At 27.2% G+C, this 18191-nt stretch overlaps 1 protein-coding gene and 1 long non-coding RNA gene across 3 annotated transcripts in view; both read left to right on the plus strand.

Annotated features, from left to right (window-relative positions):
- LOC107454807 (ATP-dependent translocase ABCB1) overlaps positions 1 to 18191 on the plus strand; it is a 108800-nt gene that overhangs the window by 25142 nt on the left and 65467 nt on the right. The window lies entirely within an intron of this gene.
- LOC122272023 (uncharacterized) lies at positions 3827 to 6901 on the plus strand. Its single transcript, XR_006226736.3, has 2 exons — positions 3827 to 4084; positions 6266 to 6901. It is a non-coding gene; the product is annotated as an uncharacterized LOC122272023 (long non-coding RNA).

Consider the following 18191-nt stretch of genomic DNA (forward strand, 5'->3'; position numbering starts at 1 on the left):
TAAAAAATTTTACAATTGACCCCACTCTCCCCTACATAACGTTGCATGAATAACGTATACATAACATACATAACGTCAACCTCAAATAAACTTGTTTACCTATGTTGATTTCGAAAAGCTCAATGTGTTAACATTCAATTTGATTTCATTCATCCTTAAAAAAACACTGCTTCTAAAAATGATTCATGAAAAGCTACTTTTAGTATGAAAAAAATCTAAATTATCTGTCATACATGAGTTGTCAATTAATGTTCTTATATCCACATGCATAAAGATAATGATAATAGTTGAAGTTTTTATCACTTCGAGTTTCATCATTTGATGTGTAAATAGAGGTCATAAAAATATTTTATCAAGAATAAGTGCAATTACGCTCAAACTTTTTTTCCTTAATTAGAACAGGAAATTTCCCTATTCTGGAAAATTAATTTATTTATATATTAACAAATAAATTAATTTGTTTCTATTTCATTTTTGCAAAAAATTTAAATATAAAGAAATATTGTTTTATGAAGCAAAAGGATATGTAATCTATTCCATCACAATGTTGACACTTGTTTCAGAAATACTACAAAGTTTTATTCATCTTAAAAATTTACTTTTTTTCTATCCCTAAATACACTATTTTCACAATTTAAATAGTTTACGTTTTATTATAAATTCATTTATAAAAAATATATACTGTAATGCTTTAAATATATAACTTTTATTCATAAATGTATAGGGAAATTGTGAGATTTAATTGAAAAAAATATAAATTATTAGTTAAATATGTCAGCATAAGGTGAATTTTAATGTTAATCATCTTAAACTTTACAGTTATACTTCTGTATTATAGTGTGTCTGTAAAAAGGAGTTCTTGTAATAATAATTCATTGAAGATTTTATTGTGTAAATTCATCGCATTCTTGCTTTTATTACTCGAAATGTAAATAATTCCAAAGACTACCTAGTCGATTTATAGACTGCATAAAATTGTATGGTAATGTAAGCAATAATTAATCTTTGAAAATTTGTCTAGACAATTTTCATATTGTCAAAATTTATGTATTAGTTCAGGTATTAATAGATTGAAGCTTTAAACGCCAGACAGTATATACATTTCTTAGGTATTCTACATATTTCCTTAGGTATTCTACTTAATATATAAATGTATTATGCGAAATGCATGCATTTTGTATTATGCATTTTCATACTTTCTTGTTACTTTTTCATGTATTTGTGTGTCATTCCCATGAACTTAAATTCTTGAAAATATTGAGGTATAGTGAGATATAATTTTCGTTTAATAGCTTTGAGGTGTTAAAACCATTTCAATATTTTTAAGCCTTAAATCTTGATTTGTACTAGTTTTGTAATACTATTTACAATTACTATTTACTAATAGATACTTAAACTTTTATAAATAATAAATTTAGCATATTTTAAAGATATGACTACGAAGGGAAATTTTCCCTACAAAGAATTTGACGAAACTAGTTTGGAAATAATTGGAAATTGATTTGTAATGACGTAGGTGCGTTTGTAACGTAAGCATAAAAGAATATTGCAATGCTTGGAAATTTACATAATAGTGATTGCTTTTTTTTTAATTCTGCAGTTGATAATAATATTTTAGTGACATTGAAATCCAACAAATTTGTATCCATAATTGTAAAGCATTGAATCAATGTACAAATCTAATTTTAAATTTAAAAAAAAAACTGTCGTCTATTTTGCTACAACTATAAACTGCGTCATAACATGTAATCTGCATACCACTGTCACCGTCATGGCTTGTTTCGAAATCACAATATTTTGAAAGATCCTATGTTTTAACTATTAAGACTTTTATAGCATTTTTAATATCATCGATAAATGATACCACACCCTAAATCAACTAATGTTAATAAGTAAAAATTTAAGGACATTGAAATACCAGGTACCACTAACTTGATTTGTTTATCTTATTATAAGTCATCGGGGAATATCATTTTTTGAAGAAAAAAAAGATAGCAGTTGATAATTAAATTTCATGCAGCTTGAATTATTTATAATTTATTGTAGTCACAAGCTTAACCTATCTTACAATAGAAATTGAAAAAGGTTTCTTTTTAATTTCACCAAATCACTAGACATGTGAACAGTTTTGAATTTTGCGAAATGATTTTTTTTTAATAAATCAAATGTATTATAACTATATTTGAAATATACTGCATGTAAAAATTAAAAATAATGATATATTACAAACATTCAACAATTTAGCGCTCTTACTAATAATAATCAGAAACTGGCATTGAAAAGACAGTATTTTTTCTAAAAACTACGACAATTTCGAGCTGACATGGGAATGCTATCCGCTGTACAATTGTGTTGCATCTTCCTCTTAGGCCTCAGAATAATGTTATTAAATCTGATAACACTTGCAAATCTAATGAGCGGCATTATAAATATATCTCATAGCAATAGTAGAAGAATATTTTACATGAGAAAGTCTTGTCACTGTTTGGAAAAACTTCGACATTGTTTTCCATCTAAACTTTTCCTGGATTGAACAAATAAGAACGTTCCTTAGTTGATTTATATTATCATTGCAATTTTTCCCCAACTGTAGCTGTTATGATCTTGGGAGATTAATATACGTTATCCCAGTGATAATTAATGCGCTTCTAAATAAACAAAGCTAATTCTTAATCTCAATTTGCATAGTACTTGGGGTACTTTTTTCAGGTACCCCTGAATACAATCTGTTTTATCCAATGTGATGAAGCGAATCATCAATGTTAATGTAATCTTAATTTTCTTATGAGATATACAACTTATAGCTCTTAAAACAAAATAGAAAACATCCTGAGCAACTTTTGTTCTAATGATCGGATTTTTACGTACTAGGGCTCAACCTTAAGGGCTCAAGGGCCTGAACATAAATATGTCAATTAATTAGTGCAAATTATGTTTTAAGTTACGAATTAGACAAAAGAACGTTCTTTCTATGAATAAGCATACCTTTTTTTACATGGATTTAAATTTATTGCTTTCAAAATATGGGGAGCAAAAAAAAATTTATTCTAATAGCTTAGGAGCAGGAGATTGGCCAAAATTTAGAATTCCTTATTAATAAAGTCACTTTATGCGTATTTTACCATATTTCGGGAACTTTTAAGGGAATGGAAAATGTTTTGCGCAGATTTATAAAATTTGTTTATTGAAAGACAGTTTCGTGTAAGAAATATTACTTAATAATTGTTTATTATTTTCTATTATTTTAATTAATAGCTGTCGAAAATTTTGATTCGAATTGTAAAGTAAATAAATTTCTACATCGTTTTAAAGTATGTTTTTTTAAATCACCGAATACTCAATTTGAACGAAATCGGCTTAATAGTTTTCATGATTTCAAATTTTAAATAATACTTCTTTTTAACTTAGTCCAATTACCTAATTAGCATGATATGCAGAAAATTTTTTAAATTAGGTACATTTATTACCCTTTATTTTATTTTGTATTTCTTAAAAGTAATCTTACTAAGGGAATATAAAATTCCTTGCCATGTTTTTTTAATATTTTTTTAAGAGCTGATTCGTGAGTTACTAATAACTGAATATCTTTATTTATTACTTCTATCTGAATAACATTTAGTGTATTTTAAACTTCAAAAGCTCATAATGAATACTCTTTCGAAAAGCTTTTTAGGCTTTTCAATATCTATACGCTTAACCATTATGTACATAAGTCATTAACTTTTATGGATTTAAGTGAATTTCATAATTTATTAAGCATTCTTTAAAAAAAAGCAATTTTGAAAATTTTAACACATTAATCTATTTGATATTTTTTTATTATTGTTAATATTTTATTTCATTAAAAGTATTTTATTTTGCATATATTAATAATATCATCTTCTTTTACGCAAATTTTAATAAATGCTAAAATATTTCTGCTTCGTTGTAGACGCGGTGTAATAGTTTCGTAAATATTTGTCTTCACCAGCTGTTATATGTTACAATACAACTCTTATGAATTGTTTAAATTTGAAAATATTTAGTTTCCTTTTGAAATATACTCTACACAAACAAATCTAAAATTTTCGAACACAGAATGTAAGTAAGTATGTATTTTTAAGCCTCTTTTGCTTGTAACACAACAAAATTTTATAATATCCTTATAGAATTAATAACCTATTTTCAGGTTAAAGATAAAGTGAAGAATGCTTACTTTTCATATGTTTTGCAGATTTTTGTTTACTTTTATAAACTATTTTCTACATATCATACAGTGATATTTTTAGATTAAGTTTCTTTTTGCTCTTTACTATTATTTATTTATTTAGATTAAGTTCGCGCTTTCGTGCCACAGGTCCTTGGTTCGATCTTGATGCCGGGTAAGGTTGACTTTGTCTTTCATCCCTTCAGTGGATCGATAAAATTAGCTCCAAGCGTACTTGGGAACTAAACACTGGGGGTTCCGAATTGGCATCAATGATTTCCTTTAACTATCGAATCATCTATTAAATCTGTTTTATTCCATGCACTTAATTCGTAAATCTTGCTTCGTTAGATACACTTTCATTCACACTGTAAAAAATGGATACTCAAATATCAGAAACTTTCTTCATTTTTGACGAAATTGTTTCCTAGTATATGCTCCAATCAAAAATTTCGTCAAAATGACAAAATAACTATCGTCACGTCTTCGGGGAAACAAAGTTCATCCAAATTGAAGAAATATTTCGTCATTCTATTTTTTTCTAAAAAAAATAATAATAATGTTACTAATGTATCTAACTTTTCTAATCATCACTTTAATCGTGAGCACAGCACAAACAAGGGCAGATAGAACAAAGAGATAAATTACACCCATACCAAGCGGGATTCGAACTACGGATCTTCCTAGTACGCGGCCAACTTCTTGACCACCGTAGAGACCGATCAGCTTCGTCACTTTATCTTTGATTGTCTAGTCTTTATTCTAGTCTCGTCATTTTGATTAACAATTTCCCACATTCAATATGATGAGGTTTCGAATGGAGGAAATATTTTCGTCATATACATTATAGAGTTTGCTTTTCGTCACAAATCTTGACAAAATGATTCCCAAAATTAACGAAATACTGCTCAAGGATTGCTGTTTTAAAGCAGAAGTTTACAGCAATTATTAGTCATTTAAAAATAAATCTAGAATCAATATTATTATTACGAACTTAACACCCACGGTCTTCTGTGACTTTGAAATAGACGCATCTGTCAAAACCATCTCGAGCCTACAATGGGAAAACAATCTTTTTTTGTCACATATAGAGTAAAATAGACATTTATAAAGGTCTTATGCAGAAAAACAAGTTTTTATTTTGATTTGTCCCTGAAGCAGAGATAGAAAATAAAGTTCCCCACCAACTACTTGTTACTTTTAATTTAACAATAATGTAGGACAGAATAATAAAATTACAATCTCAAGAATTTCAAGTATAAATATTATAATTTCTGTTTTATAATTTGAATTCTATCTCAAGTGAAAAAAACCACCAGTAAAAGCTGCTTATCGTAAAGTTTTTATGCCAACTTCCATTGGTATGTTGAAGTCATATCATGAAAATGTCAAGTGTTTTTATTTTAATAGATATTCTTCGAGTGAGCTAACTGAATTATATCCAATATGACAAGTGAAAAAAAAATCCTCTAAAAATTTAACTTTACCATTTTACCACGTTCGTTAATAAATATGATAATAGTTCCCGCCTTATGTATTTCGTATGACTCAGTTTTGTTATTCATCGATGATTTTATTTTATAAGTTTTCAAAGCCTTTTTAAAGAAATTCAAAATTCTCCTTGAATTATGAAATTTTTTTTTACAATTGTACTCGACATTAATAGCGTAACTTTGACGAGTTGTATGTAATTATTTTATTTTTGTTTCAGCTATCGATATGGCTTATATTTTATTTCTTCTGGCATCTTTCAGTTACTATGAGTTTTTGTTTTTATGACAAATTATTGCCGATTTTGTGCTGTGATTAAGTTATTTTAAATGGAAATTTCTGCTTTGAATTCACATTTGAACATCATGAATAGCAAAATAAGTGATGTAAAATGCTGTTTTATTTTTTAAATTTAAGCCAAAATTGTTTAAAATTAAAAGAAATGCAAGCTACAACTTAAATAAATGAACATGTTTTAAACATGGATCAAGGATCTATTGTTCTATTGATGCGCATAAACATGATAAACGTTATTAACATCTTCTGCAGGCATTCTTGATAATCAAAATGAATGTTTCAATTTCTTAGGTGTTATTCATCATGTGAAAGATAGATTTATTAAAAATGTACATTCATGTGGAGGTAATATAAGCAAGCTTTATATAGTCACCAAAAGATGGAGCTAGAAGTCAAATCATCATCGACGTTTCTGCGAAAACAAAAGTTCAGAAGTGCAGTGCCACCCCAATGACAGTCGACACCAACCCACGACAGTTTATTGGTCGCATATCCACCCTTGACAATGCATTCTTGCCTTTGCCACCTTTATCTCCAGATCTCAATCCCTGCAATTTTTATATGTTGGGGCTCATAAAAGTTAGCCAGTATAAGCCTCCTGGTCCAATGACCATTACTGATGTAAAAGCCCTTAACGCACATGTTATCGTCACCATCGATACAAACTTGCTGCACAAAGTTTGGCTCTAATTGCAATTTAGACTTCATTTACCCAGTATAACAAAAGAAGCGCTTATTGAACGTTTGTGAGGAGTACATTCAAAACTTCCTTATGTATATATTAGATCCTGCATTTGCATGTATATACATTTTTAATGAATGCATTTATGACATTTTGCGCATGAAATTGGTCCAGCTACTTTGACTTACTCTGTATCTACAAGAAAAATAAAATAAAATCACCATTAAAAAGAAATTATAAATAAATTGGTTAAATATTTATTAAGAGACAACTTAAATATTTCACGTGACTTAACATGGTCATAACAGTTGCTGTAGCATCAAATATTTGATAGCTAAATTTAAAAATAAAATGGTCAAAGAAAGTTTCCTAAATAGTGAATTAACGTTATCTTTCGCTAAGTCTATGGTTTCACTGATAAATATTAATTTAGATTTGTTTTTCATACCTTTAGAAATAAATATTTTTTCCAGCTTGAATAATCGTGATCTTCGGCAGGTGATAAGCATCTTAAAAAGCCGATTTAGTCATTAGAAAATATTATTGAGATTGCATTATCCTGTGTTGCGTTAATAGCTTGTTTGCTTGTAAGCATAAATACATTTTTATGCAAGCAAATAATATGTAAATTCTGAAATATTACAGACCAATGCATGACTCTGAATGTATATTAACCCATGTAATCAAAGTGTCGACAAAGTTGTCCTTCAATATATAGAACAGAGGTCTAGTAAATTCGTACCCCTTTTTTCAACTGTCATGAATATTTTCTGAGCTATCAAGGGCACATTTGAAAGTAAAAGGAAATAATATCAGTAACTAAAAATGTAAGCCGACTGTTGTTGTTAACCTCTAAATGAGCTCGATTAATTACGCTAAAATCGATTTAATCATCGTCTGCTCTTTATAAGAATGACCTTTGCATTGTTGATTGTTAATATGACCACAAGACGAGGTTAGACAGTTTCTTAAACATTTTCTTATTTTAAAAGATACTTTATTATATTTACACGTGGCATTTGTTTCATATCATTTATCAAATGGATATGGTCGATTTTTATGTCGAACTGAAGAGCTTTATTGTCGTTTTATGAGTAACGTTTCAAATAGTTCAATAAAAATGTAATGATTTGATGTACGTGTACACCATTCTCTCTTAGTTTGAGTACAAAGTAAGCATTTTCTTAATTTATATTTTTATTAAATACTATTTCGTTCTATATTTAATATCATATGGTTCTTTATAACAACGAAGTCAGAAAGCGTTGAATTTTATTTTAAAAACTATTGGGTTTTATTCATGACAGAAGATAGATAGAATTTTATTTTATACGATTACAAATCAAACAGTATAAAATATTTATGTTGTTCCCTTTTTTGAGACAAAATAAATATAATGCCATCTTTAAATATTACAGAATATTTTTTTTAAAATTCCTTTACAGTAAACCGATTCGTATCCTTAAATTTGATATAAATTATTAAAGTATTAAATTTGTTGTAGAATGATTTCAAAAATACTCATTTAATATAATTTTGTTTACATTCTTAGTGTTAATAATTATTTGCCAATTTTTCGTAAATAATTAAAAATTAATTAACTTTTTTAACAAAAAATATATATTAAATTAAACAAAATTCACATTTATGTATTAATTTTTTAATCTAATTTAACGTATGCACAATTTCAAAATATACAATATACATTATTTAGAATATATTGCATGAATCATTTTATTAAAAAACTTGTAGTACTATTTGTAATATCTTAAATATTTTATTTATAAGTTATTATGAATGAGTTGCTTAAAAAACACATTTTATTTGTAAAAAACAATAATAGAAGAAATTTTAAAAATTAATTAATATTGATAAAATTAATATTAATAAAATTAATATTAATAAAATTAATATTAATAAAATTAATATTAATAAAATTAATATTAATAAAATTAATTCTAAAATTTATTTTGAAACCGTACTTATTTCATTTTTAATTAAACTTACTTTTATTTAGTTGAAGGAGATACAACTATGAAAATCTTATACTTTTTGTCTTGACTTAAATTTCCATTTGACTATCTAAATACATAATCAGACATATTTTTCTGATGTCATAGCGTCCTCAACGTTTTTTAAATAGTAATTAGGCTTATAATTCAATATGATTTTCTGTTAGATACTCTTATATTGGTATATTTTCAACTCTGAAAAAATGCATGGACCTACATACATACCATAAGCCGACGCTACTTAGGCCCTTTTTTCGCAGCTTTTATGGAATTCAGACTATTAAAAGAAAAACCATTCGCTTTTCAGATTAGCATTTGTCACAAAAGGGGGTTTTTACTGAATGAATAATGTATTAATTTGAAATTTTTTACTGTCATTAAAAGGAAGATTGTTTTAAAAGAACATGAATATGCTTTATACATTGGGACAATGCACCATCTCAGGTGAGGTTATTTTAATAAAATGAATGCAAAACTTAGCTATAATTGCAGCAAAAATGAATCGATACAAACTGAATCTTTGGTAAATTTAATTTTACTTCTATATATTAGTGCCATTTTACTTTGACAAGTGATACAGTCATAAAAATCATTTGAATTTTAGAAATAATTTTTTTTTAAATATTATTTATCAGTCTTAAAAAATTATTATGACTTATATAATAAAATCATGAGAAAATAAATTATAATTATGATCTTAGTATTATATATTTATTAATACTTTTTCCACTCTGTCTTAATTTTTTATTTTGTTATTCAGGTTGCAAAGCTAAAATTTTACAAATTAAAATGACTTGTATTATTCAGTACTGTTTACTAAGCAGTAGCTACAGCATTATATTGATTTCTTAAAGCATAAAATTTCCTTTAGATACGACTCTTTTTATTATTTAACATCTGAATTTCCATTCTATACTTAATATTTTTCATCATTAGTACTTTGATTTGGTTCTGGGAAAAATAAAATAACTTTCTCCTACTTTTAGGTAAAAATTATCGCAGTCTAATGATATATTTGTTACCGCGAAAGTTAAAAATATAATCAATGTCGACATTGTCGAATGAATGCGGCATAGTCGCTTTTATGCACCCTAAAATTATTTTTTTAATAATGTTTTGTAGTTGTGAAATCGGAAAGTGCTAAGATTAAGCATGCAGCGATTGTGGCTGTTACCTAAAATGTTTTGTTATCATCATTTCTTGCATGCTAAAATTTCCTCATTTTCTAATGTGAGTAAGTAATAATGTTTGTAAGAAATAATATTTATGGTAAAAAGAACTTCTTAATATAGCGTGTCAACATTTACCAGTTTAAGTAAAAAATAAAAAATAAAATGAAATTTGTCTCAACAGTCAAAATCAACTGATATTGATTCTCAACTTTCCCTGATATAAACGAAATAATGATATTTCAACAACGTTTCAGTCACCCACCATATTTTCGATCTCATTGTATCAACAGCTTCGAACTTTCACTTTAAGTATATCCATACATAAGATCCATGAAGATATTCCCAGAATAAGAAATAATGAATTCACTAAGCAAAATAAAAGCAAATTGAATAAAGTCCGTTGATTACCCGTTGATTTTTAAGAGTTGCCTTTTAGATCCACGGAAACAATGCGGAAAAATCTAAAATGGAGGATAAGGCCAACTTAGAGCGGGAAGTCAAAAAAGCAAAATTGAAAAAAATGAAGTCAAGGTTAATAGAAAATAAAAATAAAAATCAACGTTGTTTAATAACAGTACACATTTAGTTTTATAACACTGAGGACAAACTTTAATGTATTACAAGGTTTTCATCAATTTGAAAGTGAGTACCCTGTTACTGAACAAAATTGTTTTACCTCTATTAAAGCATAATTTTAGAATTAACCATTTTTAAGAAATGAGAGCGGTGTTTTTCGTATTTTTCTGTGGCCATGACACATACCACTTTAAATTAAGATGTTCTTTTTCTACATCGATTTGAAATAATGTAAATTTATTTTAACTGTAGCAATTGTTCGCAATATATTAAACTGAAACATTTGTTTCGAAAATAGGGCATTATAAAATAAATTTTATAAGAATTTCAATATAAATTTAGAATTTTTTGGATGTATTGTTGAAGTTCTGCCCTCATTAAGTCGCTTTAAACTGTTTAATTAATTTAGGATATATTTTCAGGTTACATCAGTTGGAATTTGCCTAAATAACTTGTTTAATTATTTCTCAGCCGCGAGCTGCATTTAATATATAAATCATAAAATTGTACACACCAACCTTTTACTACATTTTCAAATGTCACGGGTTAAAAGTAGTAATTTTAATAAGGTTCAAGAGAATGTTAAATGTGTGTAATAGTCTTTCATCGCAAATATTTTTTTAACATAAGATATCATGCATCAAATTTATATACTTGGAACTTGGCCAAATATTTTGTCCAAATTTTATTTTCATTGCTGCATTTAATAAACTGATTATTAAACCAAAAACTTAGCTTTTACAAAATATTTTACAAAAATATTTATTTCCGTGTACAAAGTAACTTGAATCATGTTCTAGAGATTGTTAAATGCATGTCGCAGTCTTGCATAGCAATAATATTTTATATGAAATATCTAGCATCAAATTTATATTATTCACTTTGAACTTGAATATAACTTTGGTCAAATTTTATTGTTGTTGCAGCATTTGATATAGTAATCATAAAATTATAATACATATCTTTGAAATAGCTTTAAAACCATAAATATTTATTTCCGTGTTAAAATAGAATCATGTTCCAAAGAATGTTAAACTTGTGTCTTATTCTAACAACGCAATTATTTTTAACGTAGCAAATCATGAATCAAATTTATATTATATTCTTTTGACTTGACTAAATGAAATTGCATTTAAATTTTATTTATGTTGCCTCATTAAATTTATTAATCATAAAAATCAGTTTGCATAATTTTTATCAGTTTCAAATGCTTCAGATATTTTTCTATGTTAAAAGTAACTTTTGAATCCTTTTATTATGTTACACAGAGTATTTAATACATTTGTGTTTCCTTTTTATTTAACAACCTTTTTTTACAAAGCATATCACGCATCAAATTTATATGTACTTTTAATTTCACTTAATATTTTATTCATATTTTATAATTGCATTTTATTTACGCTCTTTTTTGTTTTGTTTTAATTCAGTTTTTAATACGTTCTTGAACAATTTTTTTCGTACACTAATTTTGTTTGCAAATAATTTACGACACAAAACCAAATCATTTAAAATATTCTTCTAATTTTATAATATTCTTCTATTTCTAATTTTCTAAGTTTATTCTTCTAATCATTCAATTTCGTTAAAACTAACATACTTGTATTTTTTTTAAAATAAGGTCAAATATTTATGATTATAATCGCATTGCGTTAGATCACTTTATTTTTTCAAAGGAATTCCATTTGCATAAATAATCTCAGAATATTTATAATATATACTTTTAATTTTGCTGAATATGGCCTGTTTTATATTCTGATATTATCAGTGATATCAACTCTATGGTGTTTTTTCTACAATGCAAATTTTACTCTCACATTTTTTAACACATCACTTTTTCGTATAAATTAAATTGATAGCATTTTTTAGCATGTACAACTATGCTTTATTACATTAATATTTTTGAAATCACTTGATATATTTATCTTTCTTACTAAAGTTTTATGTAAACACATACGTCAAAATATTTAGTTTGGTTGAAAATAAAACTTTTTCGATGTTTCTTGTAATTCCAAGCAGGATTTGAAGAGGCTTTATAAGCTTATTGACCTTAATCTACATCCCCAATAAGCTAAAAACACTTTTCAAAGTCTTCAAAATTATGCGTCATAAATTAAAACTTTAAACATTAATTAAAATCTTTAAAAAATCAAAAATATTAGTTAAAATTTTAAAAAATAAGCAATATTTTTATAAAATGTTTATTAAAATTTTTTTTAGTAACTTATTTGTTATGAATATTATGTGATAAATGCCTTTTAAATAATTATTTTAACTGTGCCATTTCAATTGTGTGCTTAAACAATTATTTTAATTTTTAACTGTAACTGTTTACAAATAAAACATGAATTTGACCATGTAAATCAATTCAAATCAAGACACAATGATACACCATAAAAATTGTTTTTCTAAAATCAAACCTCTGCCTCATATTTAAAGGCACGCTTCAATGCAACACAAACAAAAATTTAAAGCCAGAATAAAACTTTATCTATAACTTATAAATATGTAGTGAATCACTATTGATTTGTGTTATAAATTTATGACTCATTGTTGGTCATAAGTAACTTACATAAACTGACATGCTTTATATCTAAGAATTACACTGTCTGTAAACATTACAGAAATCAATACTTTTCAAGCACCTTTCAAATCTTATTGTTAAATAACTTTTTTCTTTTTTTAAACATGATTTTTATTACAGATTAAAAAAGTTTGAACAATTTCATGCAGTTCACTCTGATTCTCTCAGAGTATACTTTTATTTTCTTTAGAGTTGTCGAAAAAACAAGTTTTCAAAAATGAACCGTCATATGTAACTTCTGACATTTTAAAAATAAATATTAGTTCAAAAATTATTTATAACGTAAGATATTTTATTTTATTTTATCACCGCCGTTGAACAGTCGACCCAGTTTTTTGGGTTTACGACTACTAATGTTCAACGCCGTAGCCTTGTAATTTTGAACCAATCCAGAAGACAAGGAAACTCCTGGATCGGTACCCCCAGAGGTATTGATTTGTTATGGGAACATGGAGGATTTTGAGACTCAACGGATTTAACGTGCATCAGTCACCATTTACTACACGGGGAGTCTTCGACCGGTGGGGACCGAACCCACGAACTCTTGGACATGGGCCCGGCACCCCACTGACCAGGCTATCCCGGCCTAACGTACGATATTATTATAAATTATATTACCTGATTGAATATTTTTCTGTCAAACAATAACTGGTGTGTACTCGAATTTGCAATTATGCATCAATTACGCACAAATCAAACTTAATTCTTTATTTTATAAGCTGCATTGAAAAAACGTTCCATGTTTTATTTGTGGATATTATACAATGCTTAAATTGACAAGTTATAGAATAAATAATTTCTCTTAGATGGCATGACACTCAATTAAATAATAATAATTCAATATAGGTTAATAAATTGACATGGTAATAATGATGAGTTAAATGTTTTCTCGATTCTTATTATCTCATCTTAAATAGATGAGTAGAATCACTTAACAATGTAATTATTTTTTACTAATTCGGATTCCCTTTATGAAGTGTTGAAGTAAAATTGAAATTACCTGCAATTTCAAAGCAAACTCATGTCTACGAAACTGACGGTGAAATAGGAGGAAAAACGAATAATTATGATATGATTAAAAATGAATCAGAAATGATGAAAATGAAACTAAACGTTGTGTAAATGAAAACTAAATTCACTCCAAAATAATGCCACATAATAATAAATAATGTAAAGGAAATTCTATATATTTCACTACACTGTTACGAATTCTGAGCTACGTAGTACTGAAAATTGGTTTTCATTTGCTAGCTACATAAAATGGAGTTCAATTTTGCTATGATTTGGTGTTTTCGCTAGGTCCAAACATCATGTGGCACCTAAAAGAGGAAATTTGCACCATTATTAGATATATTTTAAAGCACCCAAATGCAAGGTAAGGTTGCACCATAAATTGGTATTTAATTATCACCAAAAGATAAGAAAAATATTTACTGTAAGTAGGTTATTTCCTGACATACCGCCAAACGTATTATACCAACAACCAAATTTTCAAAGGCGACATAAAAGAAATGAACTTTAAGTAATGTAAATAAAATATTTACATTACTTCATTGAAGAAATGAAGTAATGTAAATAAAATATTTACCTATCTAAATAAGTTGATACTCTAAACAACTTGTGTTAAAATCTAGATACAACGAAACCGAGCTGTAAAGAAAAAAACATGGCGCAGGAAGCAAATATCATTCACTTAACGTTTACCGTCAGAATTTCGTGTTTTTCACCAAATTTTGATGCAATCAGTAGCACCATGGAGGCATTGCTTGATCCTACTACCAATTTTTGGTGCAACGTATCTGATACAAACTTTTATACAATAAGAAACTTCTCACCAAATATTTGTTAGAGATTTACCGAGTTTTTTACAATGTAAGCGAGGTGCGCGAATGTACAGTGTCAGTGGTTCTACATCACTTTGGTGTTTAATAGTTACCAACTTTTTGGTGTTAAGATATGCTAAAAATTTTAATATGATTACAAGCATTACGAAACAGGAGCTGTGAAATATTATGTGCTTATGCGCAGCCTATTTTTGTTCCTATTTAAAGATGGCAACGAGAAGAGTTTTGGTGGTTGCCATGGTAAGTTTAGAATGTAAATAATAGTTTTTGAGAGAGTTTAAGATTTGTCTTTTGAATTTTTGGAACTGCGATGCTATAATTTTATTGCATAGTTAATAAATCTTCCTTTTATATTAAACGTAATAGTAGAGTTTTAATTATTTGATTCGAAGTCCTTTGAGTTTTATTTGAGGTCAGTAAGTATTTTGTATTTTTTGACATATGGCGTCCGCGACAGGACTTTGAATTTCTGTTGAAATTTTAGAAAGCGACTATTACTGAATCTGAGTGAAAATGGAAGTAATGAAGCAAGTGAGAACACAGCATCGTAGATTGTTTACTCAGTCATGCAATGATTTTGCAAAAATTGAGACTAATATGAACGATGAAGAGAAATTGTTGAAATTATGAATCATATCAGAAAAAGGTAAGCAATTACTTGTATGTGAAGAAAATGTAAGAGCTGAATTGTTTTCGGAAGTTCGAGATGAAAAAGAAATTGATAAAGAAATAGATGATTCCGAATCTTATATTGATAAAATTAGAGGTTTCTTGATTATTTGATTCGAAGTCTTTATTTGAGGTCATCTTTTTTATTTCGTGTATTTTTTGACAGGTGCTCAGTCCGGAAGTTAATCTATTTTGCTTCTGTCTAGATCAGTGTTTCCCAAAGTGTGGTACCAGTGGCACGGGAACAGTTTAGTTGGGGTATGCTTTCTTATGCGAAATATCTCGCAACATACGAAAATTTCAAAAACTTTTATTTAAAAACAAAGCTAGCCATGACAATTTACGATTACGTATTTTTCTACTGGCTATTTTTTGCAGAGTTAACAGTTCATAATTAATGGTGTCAACAGCCAGTTGTGAGTTTTAACTTTTGTGCAATTTTTTCATAGTAAAAAATACATTAATTTTCGTATTAGTGGTACAGAGCGTAACAAAAAATTTAGAAAGGGTACACAAAAGTAATAAGTTTGGGAAACACTGGTCTAGATCAACAATTTTATTTTGATATCGTATTGTAAACACAAAATGTTATCTACTTTTTTGGGGGCAATGGAACTGAAAGGTTGTGGATATGAAAACAAAATATGCTCTAAAATAATGCCACAGAAAAGCTTAGATATTCTCCCACCAAAGTAATTCAGAGTTTCATAAAAAGAATTCTCATCCTACAATAAAAAAAGGGACATTTCTTTACGTAATGGTAGCCATGAAATAAATGACAAAGTAAACAATGCGTCATATTGCTAGGAACAAATATCGCATTACTCTTTCTGGTAATAACAAACCATTTTTTTAAAGTTTAGGGGTGTTTTATACCGGAAGAAATTGCCTTTTGCTAAAAGGCTACATGAATGTAGATGAATACAAAATCAAATATTATGATGAATTTAACTCTGGGACTTCGGTTATCCATTGTTCGTAGGTCACTCTCAAGGAAACTGTGGATGCTGTGTTTTGTTTTTATTATTTATACATAGGCATAGTAAATTAAACTTGTAAGGAACTGATTTTATAACATTTGACACTAATGACATAAAAAAATCTAGTTTCTCTGTCAAATAATTCCAGCAATCCAAGTTATTAAGCAGCAGGCAAATTAAAAAATAGACGTTTCTATCTTAAAGTTTAAGTTAATCAGACCTTAAGGTTAATTTACTGTATTTCGGTAACGTAAAGTACTGTATTTTACTTTATCAAATAAAATGGGGTAATAGGATTTGATTTCATAATATTTTACAACTATGAGTTTTTAAAAATAAAAAGACCCATCTAGCTTCTCTATAAATTAATATCAGATATCAAGATTATTAAACAGTTGGCAAATTAAAAAAAAATACATAAAGTTATAAAGCCTCTGACGCTTTAGCTGCTTCTTAAACATATTTTCTTTTTCTTAAACATATTTTCTTTTACTGATTTCGACTTCGAATTTTGACTATTAAAACATCAGGTGTAAGCGCATTCTTAATAAAATGGTTCCAAGTGTTTAAATAAGAAAGCTATCAAAAATTCGAGCTCCACAAATTAATTTCGCTTTTTACGTATTTTACAATATGTAGGGAATTTTTTAAGCAAATCGAAAAAGTTTGCACATAGTTATAAAGTTAATTTATCCAAAGGTATTAACGTTATTTTTTATTAGTTTATTGCCTTAACATTTTTAATTAGGGCCACTAAAGATTTGAATTGTAAGATTAACAAAATTTAAAACTTTGTAACTTAACAAAACAAAACAAAACAAAACTTCGTAACAAAATTTAAAGGGTAAAATACAAAAGCTGAAAAAAATCGATCGTGTAGTTCATGAGAAATGTAATTTAAAAAAATATACTTTTCTTTAAAGAGAAAAAAAATTATAATTTTGAAACAATTAAATCTATTTCGCTTAAATTTGTATTTCAATATTTAAAATTTCATACTTTAAAATGATGTAAATGTTTGTACACCTTAGCTATTCAATATTTTTCCTACCCTCATTGAACCATATAATCAGGAGTAGATAATTATTAAAAATTATTTTTTATGAAGAATTATTGTTGGATAAACGAATATTATAATCGCTTTATCGATTCGCTCTAGCACTTTTTGAGATATGGATATATACGCAGAACGTGAAATTAACCCTAAACTTTCGACAACTCTCCAGCCAAAATTATTAAAAACCATATTTTCTGGATTGCTGTTACCCCTTCCCCTTATTTTGATGATCAATAAACACACATCTGTTGAAAAAGTATTTTTTATGTTCATAGAAAATACGATTTTGTATATGTTTCTCTAACTTAGTAGTACTAATTATTCAGCATATTTATGGTTAACGTTTTTTTTTTTTTGTTTTTTTTTTAAGTTGAGTTTTTTAAATTAAGTTGTTTAAGTTTTTTTTTAAGCCTAAATTTGTTTTTTTTTGGGGTATATCAAACATACATTTAAATTCAGCCATTTAATAAAATGTTTTATTTAATAGTTTAACGTATCATCTTACATCCATTGACTGTATCTGAAAAGATTCGGTATAGGTTTCCGAAACCTGGTTGTTGCATTTTTATCAATCCAGATATAACTAATGTTTTTGGTAAAATTTCAGGCGAATGATAGATATTTAAGGTGTATAGTCATTGAAA

This window comes from Parasteatoda tepidariorum, chromosome 2 (assembly GCF_982258835.1).
Source record: "Parasteatoda tepidariorum strain Cologne lab strain chromosome 2, Ptep-v5.0, whole genome shotgun sequence".
Lineage (NCBI taxonomy): Eukaryota > Metazoa > Arthropoda > Arachnida > Araneae > Theridiidae > Parasteatoda > Parasteatoda tepidariorum.